This window comes from Elephantulus edwardii, unplaced genomic scaffold (assembly GCF_000299155.1).
Source record: "Elephantulus edwardii isolate Elephantulus edwardi_28Jun2011 unplaced genomic scaffold, EleEdw1.0 scaffold00057, whole genome shotgun sequence".
NCBI lineage: Eukaryota > Metazoa > Chordata > Mammalia > Macroscelidea > Macroscelididae > Elephantulus > Elephantulus edwardii.
In genome coordinates this window covers 16,473,945-16,486,292 of record NW_006399807.1, presented here as the reverse complement: position 1 = coordinate 16,486,292, position 12,348 = coordinate 16,473,945, and the positions used below count along the sequence as shown (strand labels likewise).

General features: G+C 37.8%; 1 protein-coding gene across 4 annotated transcripts in view; it reads right to left on the bottom strand.

Moving 5' to 3' along the window:
- The window catches only part of DNM3 (dynamin 3), an 875,056-nt gene that overhangs the window by 618,836 nt on the left and 243,872 nt on the right, over positions 1-12,348 (bottom strand). The window lies entirely within an intron of this gene.

Sequence of the window (12,348 nt, the reverse complement as noted above, 5' to 3'; positions counted from 1 at the left end):
ACTGTCCTCCGGACTCCCCCATCTGTCAGGACCACCGGGCCCGGGTCTTGACCACCTCGGACCACCACCCATGCCTCCAGTAGTGGACGGTGCCCAGGACCCCAGTCCAGAGGGCGCACGGCACCACTTCCCAGTGTGTCCAGTGTTTATTTACAGAATCATGACTCCTCCCCACCCACCTGAGCGAACCTGTGTGTGCCCCGGCCGCCTGTGTGTGCCTGTGTGCCTGCCTACGTCCACGCCCCCACTCCTGCCAGGCCGGCCCCCCCATCAAGTCTCACGTTGGGCTCCAGCCAGAACAATAAACAGGAAGCGCCAGTCGGAAAAAAAAAATAATAAAGCTTTTAGCCCTTGAAGGACTTCACTTGCTAAAGTGGTTTAACCAAAAATAAGAAGAAGAGAAAAAAGACGACCTACTGAAAACATCAATTAATAGTAAGAATGTGGAATAAATGAAAAATGAATCAAGGAAAATTGAAAATTTTTTAAAAATTAAATGGAGCTCATAAAGATCGTTATCCTATGCATTAGTGAGCTGAAATGAACTGGTACTGTCAATTTTTAATAAGACAATCATATGGACTACTATGCTAGGAATGACACATTAAAGAGGAATAGCATCAAATTCATCATTAAATAGAACATATTCAAATCCACCCTGTGGTATAAGGTTGTCAGTAATAGGGCAATATCTATACACATACAAGAAGACCTGTTAGTATGCCTAATATTCTAATTTATGCACAAACACCAAAGACAGAGCAAAAGAAAGCAAATATTTCTAAAAAACCTCAACAGTCTGAAAATTAAAATTCATCCAACACAATGAACAATATGACAAAAAGCAGTTATAAGCCATATACTTGGCAATTGATTGCTGCAGATGTAGTCTGATGTTTTCACTTTACACAGGGGGAAACTGAGGTGTAGAGTACAATAAATGTAGAGTTAGAAACAAAGACCCAGGCTTCCTGATCAGAGATTCCTTAGTAAAAGACTAGTTTCTATAAAGATTAGTCAACTTTGGGGGGAAACTGGAGGGTTTATCGAGGAAAGAAATTAATAAATCGAGGTCTTACTACATTTCAGGCCATTACAAGGAGATTTTACTGTGTAAAATTGCACCAAATGTTCACAATAACACTTTAAACAAGTTACTTGATATCTCTGTGCTTTTATTCCCCTTATGTGTAAAATGAAAGCAACAACAATATGGAACTCATGAGATTGTGGTAAAGAGTAAAGGATTTAGTCTCAGCACCATGCTCAGAATCATACAGTAGGTATGCATTGGCTGTCATCATCTCATTCTATATGTGAAGAGAAAAGGACTCTTGGAAGTTAAATAACTTGTCCATGGTTTCATAATAATAAATGAGAACCAGGAGTTGAATCCTGATTTTCTGATTTAAAAAAAAACACACTGATCAAATATGCAACCCATATGCATTAATAACTGGTGACTGAAATGCAAAAGTTGGAAACATAGAAGGTTTGTTGGTTGGAGAATATGGCAGTGGTGAAACAAATTAAGGTGGGGTTCACGTAATAGAATTACAATAAGTAAATATCTTTTAAAAAAATATATAAATAGCAATTACACATATGGGCCTCACCTGATAAGAGTACACAGGAATACAATTTATTTGTGAAAAGCAATAGTAAAGAAGTTCAATATCATTAGTCAGAACAAGGCCAAAAGCCAACTGTGAAACAGAGCAATTGCATCAATTGCCTGTGTGCGAATTCATGTTGACGAAAACAAAAATTTCTAAGAACCAAAATATGGCCCTGACTATATTCCACCCAGTTGCAGACACCGTTTCAAGAACATAATTGATTGCACATTCATGTTAATTATTGCATTACTTAGAAGAACAAAGAGATGGATAAAAACTCAAGTGTCTATCAATGGAAAAAGAACTAATGCCTCTGAATTATGCCGAGGGTGGAGAATAAACCAAGGGCTGCCAAAAGAACAAACGAATCTGTTTGGAAGAAGCACAGACAGAATGATCCTTTGATGTCATGATGGTGATCCTTAATCTCATGTCATTTGTACATCTTATCAGAAGAGGTCAATCCCTGGAAAAAGACATCATGCTTAGATAGAGGAGAAAGAAATGGTAAAGGAGAGGATGGAGGGAAAGAGAAAGACTCTCAATGAGTCTGGACTGACACAGTGGCTACAAAAATGGGCTTAGGCACAGGAGAGATTGTGAGATTGGTATAGGATCCAGTAGTGTGTCTTGTTGTTTGTCTCCTTATATTATAAAATAAGAGTTGACCCAAAGCTACTTGATTATTTAAATCCTGACCTCATTGACCCACTCCAAAATTTCCCCCTGGTCACTATTTCAGTTTCCTTCTATAAATGTGTCCTGGACATTTATAACATGGGCTTGTTCTGACCTTAATCATAAACTCTAAAATTCCACTATATTATCACTCTTCAGTTTCATCCAGATCCCCATTCTCAAATCATCCTATTTTCTTAAAAGCTCACATGTCCCTTTGGCTTCACTTTCTTCCAATCTTCCAAGAATCTCAAGGCCCACCTTTCGAATTATTATTTTTTCCAATGTCCTCCACTGTTTTTCCCATTGTGTCTCCCACTAAACTCATCCTGCAAAATCCTAACCCAATAACAATTCAAATCATTGCTACAAGCCCCTCAGTTGCTGAATGTTTTTAGGAAAACAGACAATAGTCTTGGGAGTCAATGGAATCTTCTAGGGCTTTCCACTTTTCCCTTTCTTCTTTCCCTTCTGTGACTATACTTCTTTCATAGCGTCTCTACTCCTCACTTGGCAGATAAACTAGCTTTCTACTTACAGAGATCACTCACTATTAATAGGCAATAAATTCTTCTGTTTCCCTAGATATCTAAAAATTAGCCTCTATAAACAACAAATTGTTGTGTATCTTGAGAAAAATGGGAATCCCAGAACACCTAATTGTGCTTATGCAAAACATATAACTGGACCAGGAAGTAGTAGTCAGAACAGAGCAGAGAAACACTGCATGGTTCGGAATTAGGAAAGGTGTGCATCAGGAATGCATCCTATTGCCATACTGCTTCAATCTATATGCAGAACAGATCATTCAGGAAGCCAGACTTTATCAGGAAGAATGTGCCATTAGGATTGGAGGAAGACTCATGAATACCCTGAGTTAGGCAAATGACACAACCTTGCTTGCTAAAATTGAAGAGGACATGAGTTGTTTGCTGCAGAAGGTCAAGGACTGTAGTCTTCAATATTGATTGAAGCGCAACATCAAGAAGATAAAAGATTCTCACCACTGGGCTTATTGGCAGCTTCATGAAGTATGAAAAAGAGACTGAGATTGTTGATAACTTCAGCTTGCTTGGTTCCACAATCAACATTCTTGGTACCAGCAATCAAGAAATCAAAATACCTGGAAGTTTTCTTCTAGTTTTCTTCCACAATTTTCTCAGTGATGCCCCTGTCACTCTCATGTTCTGGAATGCCAATCATACATATGTTGTTCCTTTTGATGTCATCTCACATGATTCTAATCTTTTCTTCACTTTCTGTACACCTCATCTCTGATTTTTTTCTTCTAGGATGTTTCCAGGAAAGCTCTTGTTTTCCAGCTCACTGACTGTTCCATCTCTTCGGTTCTACTTTTTTGTTCCACCAGTGTGTTCAACACTTCTGCCATTTCAGTCGTAATATTTATTCTCGATTGAATTTTCATGCTTTTCTGTTATTTGTAGTCCTGGGTTGGCCGTACCCTCTCTGTCTTGTGATGATTTTTTAAGTTCTTGTACCTCTTTATCTATAATGTCAATTCTTGCATATTTTGAACTTTCTTCCATAGTTGTTCAAGTTGCTCCTCATCAATATATTTTTTTTGTGGATTGTTGTCTCGGGTATTTGCACTCTTAATTACTTCCATTATTTCTTCCATAATTTGCATTTTCTTCTGTAGCTGTTCAAATATGTCCGGATGAACATATTTCTTCTTATTCTCTTTATCTGGGGTATTCATTGGGTCTGCTTTTCTTAGGAGAAGGGTTATTTTGATCTTTCATGATGATTGAGGTAGACTGTTGCTTTCTTGACTTTATGTGAGTCTTTCCTTTGCAGATACTAGGATGTTGTAACTATATAATGAAGCAGGATATGGCAATGTTTTATGAAGGATCTGTATATTGGTGCTGTCCTCTACAGAACAACAGTCCACCTGGAGCTGGATGACTGTTGTCCTTCTTAAATCACACCTCCACCCGGTCTCTAATGCTCAAGCTTAAGAAATTCCACATGGTGTAGCTAGACAGCAGTGTTTAATGCCAAAGTACCTATGATATTGGTGTTCTTGGTGCTAAACAGCAGTGGCAGCAGCTGAGTAGTTCCAGGTGGTACAGCACTTGGGTCTCCAGGTGGCAGGGGCAGCAGTCTGGTGGTTTGGGCAGGATTGTGGTCTAAAACTTCATCTTCTCAACCTTGCAAGCAATGGCTGTGTCAGCAGCCAGGGTGTGGCAGCACCTGGTCTGGGATGCAGCCGGTGGCTGGAAGACGCTTCCAGGTTGCCATACCACACAGGTCTTGGTTCTTGCAGTAAAGCAAAGGTAAGGTCCCTCAACAAGCAGGTCTCGTGAGAGAGCAATGAAAAAATCAAAAGGTGAACTGTATTGGGAAAGTCTGCTATCAGGAACCTCTCTAGAGTACTGAAGAGCAACGATGTCATTCTGGATACTGAGGTTCACCTCATCCAAGACACAGTCTTCATAACTACTTGTTAGACATAAGAGAGCTGGACAATGACTAAGAATGGTAGAAGAAGTTGCGGTGCTGGAGAAAAGTGTCGAATACACCATAGACTGCCAGGAGAACAAACAGGTCTGTCCTGGAGGGGGTAAAACAAAGTTTGCTCCCTAGACGCAAGGATTTTTAGACTCTATCTGACATATTTTGGGCACGTGGCCAAGAGGGACCAGTCCTTGTAAAAGGACATCAGGCTTGGAAAAGTAGAGGAACAGCACAAGAGAGGAAAACTCAGGATGAGATGGATTAACTCAGTGATTGGAGCAATGGGATTAGGTCTATTGGAGCTGATGAGATCGGCACAGGATAGAGCATCATTCAGAATTAATGTATATATGGTCGTTATGAGTTGCAGGCAACTCGATGACACATAACAACAACATCTACACATACATTTTCTTCCTTTACATGTGTCTGACTAGAGAAAGCAGTACTTCTTTCCAAGAGAGACCTTGGTCCATAGCCAGTTGTGCTGCTAAGTAAAAGGCTATGAGTCTCCGGTGCTTCAAATCCACTCTCAGCTCCAGAGGAGAAAGACAGACAGTCTCCTTCTATTAAGATTTACCTAGGACATCCAATTGAGGAGATGATGAGGATGGCATAGGATAGGACAGGGTTCAGATCTGCTATTCACAGGGTCGTTATGGGTTGTTCTTAATTCAAGGTCACATGACAACATGAATCAGGAAAACTCAAAGGCAGAGTAAATGAGTCAGTGAATGAGTGAGAGAGTCAATGAGCAAGTGAGTGAGTGAGTTCTACCCAAGGTTTGTAATAGGCACTCTAGAAATGCTGGACAGAAGGGGGGGTGGGGAGAAGATGGAAAAGGGAAAGCTAAGAAGAGAGGGAAGAAAGAAAAAAGAAATCTAAAATCCATCAAGGTAAAATGGAAATAAAGCACTTTTGATAAATTTAAGGCAAGTTTTAGTTTTATTTTTAACATATTTTTATTTTTACTGGTTTACTTACAAAGTTTGTATACATAGTTTTTCATACCAGATATTTCCCCTTTCCTTTACCCACCCCTCCCCCCATCAAATTGTGCAGACCTATGTGATTACACTGTCTACTAACAATATGGAACTGCTTCAGAGAGATATTCTAGGGACAGTTTTTATAGCATCGTTTCTAAAAATATTCATGGAGATGTTAGAAGCTCATAATTGTATCCGAATTTGAGGATAAGACTTAACTATATAGACAATTACTAATTATGCTTTAAATTAGTAATGGCTATGGATTCAGAACAAGGCAGACATAAGCACTGAATTGTCCTGTAACATTACAGTAATTAGCTACTTCAACTATGAATAGTAAGGTAGTACTAGTATATAGTAATTCTAAGATAATTCTAAGATTCATTTTACCTTTTTAACAAAATTCATAAAGGAAATGTTCAATTGTTTTCTTACCTTTTATTTCCTCTCATGTTTCTTTGCTACATTCAACTTTTAACTCCACAAAGAACAACTCAGAGATTAATTTTAGACTAGCTCAAGGAGTGTCTTTATAGTGACCCCTAGTGGCAAAAGGAATGAACTGCTGGTCTTCTGAACACATTTATGCATTCTCACATTTGATGTAATTTTGGTGCTAACATATATTCCATTCTTTGTAATTTCCCTATTGTCAAAGTGCTCTCATATCTTTTTTAAAAAAATCCAACTCCCCTCAAAAGTACAAATAGAATTATTGTTATTTTTTAAAATTCTATATTACAGAATTAAAGGGAAAATGGATATATACACAATTATTTGAAAATGCTAAACCTATTCTCTTTTGTGGTAGCTCTCATAATCAAAGCTCTTCTGTTTTTGCCAATTAAAACCACAAACTGGAAAACGTAAGCTTCCATAAAAAGCTTTTTCCTCCATGTTTGTAGCTCAAAGCAAGATTAAACTTGCTTTTTAAAAACTTTACCAAAAAAGAAATGGACGCTTTCTGTATATTTGAGCAAATCTATTAAATTATATATAAGATACTGCTCAGCAAATAGGCTGAGTTCTAACATGAGACTGAAAAAAGTTACGTGAACTTCAAATTTATGAAACTTTTACAATCCAAGTATGTTTCTGCTGCTGTTAGATGCCATCCAGTTTCCTACAACTCACAACAAGCATATGAACAACAGACAAGAAAGAACCCTGCTCTATCCTCACACTCTCTTCCATGCTGCAGCCTGCTGTTACAGTCACTGGGGTAATCCATCTCATTGAGTGTCATCCTCTCTTTTATTGATCCTCTATCTTTTCCAGTATGATGCTGCTTTCCAAGGATTGGCCCCTTCTGACAAGCTGCCCAAAGTATGTGACATGGAGTTTCACTATCCTTACCAATAAGGAGCAGCACTGCACCCTGGTTGTACTTTCTCCAAGACACATCTGTTTGTTCTTTTGGTTGCTGTTCTTGTTATGTGCAATTGAGTTGCTTGCAACTCCTAGCGACCCTATGTACAAGAGCACTAAACGCCGTTCTATCCTGTGCCAACCTCGCCATCTCAAACGCACTCATTCCGACCACTCCTGTCACAGAATCAATCCATCTCATCAAGGGTCCTCCTCTCCTGCACCGCCCCTCCACTCTTCCAAACATGGTGTCCCTCTCCAAGGACCAGTCCCTCCTTGCAACATACCCAAAGTATGTCAGATGAAGCTTCAGAATCCTTAACTTCAAGGAGCATTCTGGCTTCACACTCTCTAGGATAAACCTGTTTGTTCTCCTAGCAGTCCATGGTATACTCAACACTCTTCTCCAGCACCACAGTTCAAAGGAATCAATTATCTTTCTATCATCCCTATTCACTGTCCAACTCTCTAATACATAGCACATAACTGCAAAGGCTATAGCCCAGAACAGGCACACCTTAATCTCCAGCCTGATACCATTGCTCTTCAGTACTTTTGGGAGGTCCACAGCTGACTTTCCCAATGCAATTCATCTCTTGATTTCCTGGATGCTGTTACCAAGAGTGCTGACTGTGGAGCCAAGTAAACTAAAACTGTTAACAATCTCTTCACCATCCATACTGATGCTGCCAATTAGCCCAGTGGTGAGAATCTTTGTTTTCTTGATGTTGAGCTTCAATCCATATAGGAGGCTGCAGTCCTTGACCTTCTGCAGCAAGCACTTCAGGTTCTCCTCAGTTTCGGCAAGCAGAGTTGTGTCATCTGCATAACCAGGCTGTTGATGACTCTTCCACCAATCCTGATGCCACATTCCTCCTCGGATGATCTGTTCTGCATACAGATTGAAAAGGTAGTCCAGGATATTTTTACAGTAAGTTTAGACAAACTACAATTTAGAAACATTGATTCTTCTTCTGCCATCCTTATTCACTGTCCAACTTGCAGATGCACAAGAAGTAACTGAAAATACCATGACTTGGATCAGGTGCATTTTTGTATTTAAACTAATATCTTTGCTCTTTAGTATTTTAAGCAGCTTCTTGATAGCAGATTTTCCATTGCAATATCTTATGAATACTGTTACTCCTATGAGTATTGACCATGGATCCCAGTAAATAAAGTCATTGACAACATCAATATTTTTTTTCTATCATGTTTCCTACTAGTGATGAAGATTTTTTTTATGTTGAGATATAACCCATATTGTCTTTGATTTTCTACCGCAAGTGCTTTACTTTCTGAAAGCAAAGTTGTGTCATCTGAATAACAGATTGCTGATGAGATTTCTCCAATCCTCCAATAATTCTTCATACAGTTCAGCTTACCCAATGACTTGCTCAGCACATAGATTAAAGAAAGAAAGGATACAGGCCTGATGTACATTTCTGATTTTAAACCTTGCAATATTCCTTTGTTCTGTTCTAACAACTGCTTCTTGGTCTAGGTCTAGGCTTCACATGAGCACTTAATTAAGTGTTCTGAGATTTCCATTCTTATTAATTTTATCCATAACTTGTTATAATCCACACAGCCAAATTACTTAGCACAGTCAAAAAAATAGATAAACATCTTTCTAGCATTCTCTTCTATCAGCCAAGTTCCATCTGGCATCAGCAATGATGAGCCTCATGCCATGTCCTCTTTCAAATCGAGCTTGAATTTCTGGGAGTTCCCTGTCAATAAAGTATTGTCAATGAGGTATTTCTTAATAAATTTTCAGCAAGGTTTTACTTTCATGTAATAGTAATAATACTGTTCAATAACTTCCACATTCAGTTGGGTCATCCTTGTTTTTAAAGGGAATAAATATTAATCACTTCCGATCATTTGGTCTTCCAAATTTCTTGGCATAACCTAGTGAGCATATCTAGAGACACATCTGTTTCTTGAAACATGTCAATTGGTATTCCATCAAATCTTGGGGGCTTATTTTTGCCAATGTCTTCAGTGTAGCTTTGGCTTCATCCTTCAGTACCACTGCTTGTTGGTCATATGCAACTTTCTGAAATGGTTTCATTTTTGGTAGAGTGATTCAGTGTATTCCTTTCATCATTTTTTTAAATGTTTCTCCATCATTCAATATTTTGCCTTAAGAATCCTTCAGTCTTATAACTCAAGGCTTGAGTTCATTTCTTTTTCAGCTTGAGAAATGTCAACTATAATTCTTGCCTTTTGGTTTCTAACTGCAGTCTTTGCACATTTCATTATAATACTTCTGTCTTGCCACACTCTCCTGTGAAATCTTCTGTTTATCTCTCTTACTTCTCTTATTCTTACTTGAATAAAACAACTCAGGTATACAAAATGTAAAATGCCAACATGCACTTGAAAAGAGCATCTAATATTCTTCGACTTCACACTACACTACTGATGTACCGTTCATGCTCCCCTTATCAAAGTTCCATTCACACTGGATAATGTATACTATCAAGTCATGTGTGATCTCTTCACTCATAGAGCAAATATTTTGCTTATTCATCACTAAAGTTTAGTATATAGTTGTTGTGTACTACTGAGTCAGAACCAACTCATAGTTGACACTCCAGTGGGTTTTCAGAAGCAGTTAATTGAATGGGAGGAGACTGGTGGATTCAAACTGCATGTCTTTAGGATTTAGTATGTAGTAGATATCCAATTCAAAAGAATGATGATCTGAATAGACGCAATGTAAGAGTTTTTCAGTAACTGCAAAACTTCTTTTCTTAGACTTCTTTTCATTTGGTTCAATATTTGAGCCAAGATGTTTAAGGTAAAATGCTAATCCAATTAAGAACAGGCTAGTTAGTAAGACAGATACATTGTCTGGAAAACAGGTTTCCTCTGTGAATTGCTTCTATATTTGCATTGGCTACACGTACTCATTATACTCTAAATGCTGACTTAATGCCTAATTGTTTGAAGACTCTGTTTGCTCTAACAGCAGGCATATTATTGTTACTGATTTTGAAAATTTCCTCAAGTGTCTCTCGACCATCCTAAGGCCTTTCTTTGTGAAAAGTCTTAGCATGTCTTTTACTCGTTTTGTTTTTGGTTTATTATTCTTTTCCTTGTTGAGGCCCTATAGCCTTCTGTAAACTTTGATTATGTCACCCTGGTTTGCAATGTCATTGCCAAATATTTTTTCCCAATCTGTAAGCTTTGTTTTCTCCCTATGGGAAAAAAGTTATGATGCATACATCATAACTTTTTAGAAGGTCCCATTCTTCGATTTATCCTCTTCTGGTTGTGTACTGGCTGTATTTGCAAGTTTATTTATGTTTAATAGGCAAAGGCTTCTAACTTTGGTACCATTTTTTTCTCTTACCAACTTTATGGTTTGGGGTTTATTCTTAGGTATTGGAGCCACCTTGAGTTGATTTTTGTATATGGTGTGAATCTTGTTTCCATTTTCTGAAAGTATATGTCCAAGTTTGTCAGCATCTTTATTGAAAAGATTGTCATTTCACCATTTGATAGGTTTAATTCCTTGTCAAATACCAGATAAACGTACATACATAGATGGGTTAATTTCTGGGTTCTTGAGACAGATGCAAATCAAAGCAACAATAAGATATCAACTCACTCCAGTAGTCATTTGCAAAGTTTAATAGAACTGTAAATATTAAGTGCTGGAGAGGATGTGGAGAGATAGAAACTCTTATACGCTTTTGTTGGGAGTATAAAGTGCCACAGCCAATCTGGAAGACAGTTTGGCTTTTCCTCAAAAAGCTGAACAAAGAAATCCTATATGACCAAGCTATTCCACCACTACAAATATAGATAGCCCAAGGAATACAGAATTTAGACATAAACAGAGCTATGTATAGCATTATTCAAAATATCAAGAAAACGGAAAAAGCCCAAGTGTCCATCAACAAATGAATGAACTGAAAACCTGTGGTACAATCACACACTGGAACATTATACAGCACCAAGAAGCAATGATTTTTAAAGTACTATATAACATGAGAGAGTCCAGAGAGCATTCTGTTGAGTGAACTTACTCTGTCTCAAAAGGGCAAATACTTCATAAGACTACTATTGTAAAAATAGAAGGATATTAGTAAAATGTGAATAAATGCCCAAGGGGGGGGGAAGGGAGTGGGAAACGGGGAAGCAGAGATATCACTAGGACAGCAGAGTTTAGTGGGCAGATGGGGGAATTAAATAATAAGAAAAAATCCATTTGAGACTTGAAAAAACAAGGTAACAACAGGCATAGATCAATAGTAATTAATTTTATAAAACATGTTACAGAAATAAGTGTATGAAACACAATGTGAATGAAAGATGTAAATCAGAAAGTATATTCATTAAACACAATGTATATAAATTTTATAATTTTTAAAAAAAATTTTAAAGGGGAAAAAATAGCACCTACATGAATAGATGCAATGCTTCTGTGATTAAAGGTCATTGAATATACTATACATCACCCATGGCTTTAACTCTTTCCAGATTAAAGAGAGAATACAGTGAAAGGCAAAGGGTTGAGAAGGTAGGTAGGACACGTGAGTAAACAAATAAATAGCATAATAAAGTCATCTATCTTCATCTTAGTGATAAATGCTAATCCAATTCAGAAGTTTCATGTCAGGAGAAAATGACATCATTTTCCCAACCAGGAGCTTGGTATTTCGGTTATTTTGACTATTCTAGGAAATAATCTGGTCATGCTAAACTGAGAAACAAAATTCATTTGGCATAAAATAAATCATCATGAAGGGAACTTTCAGACACATCTGCCTTGCTGTGGAGGCCTTTGAACAGACCTCTGTTGTAAATGACAAGTTTGAAAGGTACTGCTGAAACACTGCTGTTTCAGGAAGATAAAAGGCATAGTGGCAGTCTTCATGGGTAATGAACACATGCTCAAGTAATAAATGAACACAACCACACAAAATCGACTCCTCTGCTTTCCGTATAGATGTGTCTTTTTCATGAACTGTTTAGCTATGGGGTACAGGTACCTATAAAACATACAGATATTAATGTCACTTCCAGCCACACTGAACAGTCACATTAAATTTTATTAGTTTTAATGAACATTTACAGGGATTTTGGGTTTTAATTGTTCAATTGCCACAGTGCTTGTCAAAGTCAGTTCTGATTAATCTCCTTTGTCGGTGTGTCCTTTGCCATTCCCTATCACTCCTCCCTGAGAGAGACTT